At 52.2% G+C, this 1752-nt stretch overlaps 2 non-coding genes across 2 annotated transcripts; both read right to left on the bottom strand.

Annotated features, from left to right (window-relative positions):
* Positions 1-261: 261 nt before the first annotated feature.
* Positions 262-447, bottom strand: LOC125308950. Its single transcript, XR_007196020.1, has one exon. It is a non-coding gene; the product is annotated as a U2 spliceosomal RNA (small nuclear RNA).
* Positions 448-588: 141 nt separating this feature from the next.
* LOC125308565 lies at positions 589-700 on the bottom strand. The gene has a single exon (XR_007195914.1). It is a non-coding gene; the product is annotated as a U5 spliceosomal RNA (small nuclear RNA).
* Between the last annotated feature and the right edge of the window lie 1052 nt (positions 701-1752).

The following is a 1752-nucleotide window of genomic DNA, read 5'->3' as shown; positions in this document are numbered from 1 at the left end:
CAAGGCGGCAGTTATCAACAGCCTTTAAATTTAAAAAAAGAGTAAAAGAGGCGGGGAAAACACAAAAAGGGGCCGAAAAGAAAGGGGAGGTGGCGGTTGGCCAACACACACCACAAGCAGGACTCACGCACTGTGTCTGCTCTGCTAGGAGAATATCACAGTCAGTCAGTCAGTCAGTCAGTCAGTCAGTCAGTCAGTCAGTCAGTCAGTCAGTCCAGTCAGTCAGTCAGTTCCACTGGGTTGGTTCTTCTTACACAGTCAAAGGGATGCACCGTTCGAATCGCTGCACATACCGGGTCACGATGCGTGGAAGCCCGGACGGAGCAAGCCCCTCTTCCGTCTCCCTGTTCAAAAATCAGATTAATATATGGTCTCGGGTAGAGGGCGTATCGAATATTAAACTGATAAGAACAGATACTACATGATCTTAGCCAAAGGCCCGGCGATACCCACAACTGCGGGTCCGGCCGGCCCCTCTAAGCGACGCCCAGCGCTCCGCGGATTCTGAGAATGGGGGCCAATATAGCGGACCGCGCCGCCGCCGCCAAAACAAAACACCCGCGGCCTTGACTTTGGACAGGCAGGTGCAGCTCCGCCGAAGCAGAGCTTCAAAAATACAAATAAGCTTCGGGGCAGTTCCCCTCCGCGGAAATCTTTAGTAAAAGCGAAAAGATTTATGCAGAGATAAGAAACCGAAGCGATAGAAACGCCACAGAACGCGGACGGAGAAACATGAGCAGCTTGATCGTGGACATGAGAGGTGACTCAAGGCGTTGCCAGTAGCAAGACGGCAATTATCAACAGCCTTTAAATTTAAAAAAAAAAAAAAAAAAAAAAAAAAAAAAAAAAGAAGTAAAAGAAGCGGAAAAGAAACACAAAGGGGCCGAAAGGGAGGTGGCGGTTGGCCAACACCTGGCAAGGACTCCTGCTGCTGTGTCTGCTCTGCTAAGGAAGGATATCACAGTCGGTGATCAGTCGGTGATCCCAGTCCAGTCAGTCAGTCAGTCAGTCAGTCAGTTCCACTGGGTTGGTTCTTTTCTTACACAGTCAAAGGGATGTGCACCGTTCCCGAGTGGCTGCAATACCCGGGTCCGATCTCGTGGAAGCGGGGTGAATAAGCCTCTTCCGTCCCTGTTCAAAAATCAGATTAATATATGGTCCTCGGGTAGGGGCGGTATCAGGTCGCTAGTAGAGTGAATCACCACTTGATCTTAGCCAAAGGCCCGGCGATACCCCACAGCTGCGAGGTCGGCCCGGCCCCTCTGGCTTGCCCAGCGCTCACATGAATTACGAGGGGCGGGGCCAGCATAAAGGACCGCCGCCCGCCCGCCTAAAAACAAAAAACACGGCGCTTGACTTTGGACAGGCAGGTGCAGCTCGCCCGAGCAGAGCTTCCAAAACCACCACCGTAAACTTCGGGGCGGATTCCCCTCCGCGAAATCTTTAGTAAAAGGCCCGAGAAAAGATTTGTATGCGAGATGAAGAAACCCGGCGATGATGGCTGCCAGAACTGCGGACGAGGAAGCATGAAACGGCGCGGTGCGTGGACATGAGGGTGACTCAAGCGTTGCCGAGTGGCAACAAAGGCGGCAGTTATCAACAGCCTTTAAATTTAAAAAAGTAGGCGGAAAACGCAAAAGGGGCGAAAGGGAGGTGGCGGTTGGCCAACACACTAGCGAGACTCCTGCTGTGTCTGCTCTGCTAAGGAAGGATATCACAGTCAGTCAGTCAGTCGGTCAGTCAGTCAGTCAG

Source organism: Alosa alosa, chromosome 1, assembly GCF_017589495.1.
Source record: "Alosa alosa isolate M-15738 ecotype Scorff River chromosome 1, AALO_Geno_1.1, whole genome shotgun sequence".
In the NCBI taxonomy this organism is placed as follows: Eukaryota; Metazoa; Chordata; class Actinopteri; order Clupeiformes; family Clupeidae; genus Alosa; species Alosa alosa.
This window is presented reverse-complemented; position numbering and strand designations above follow the sequence as displayed.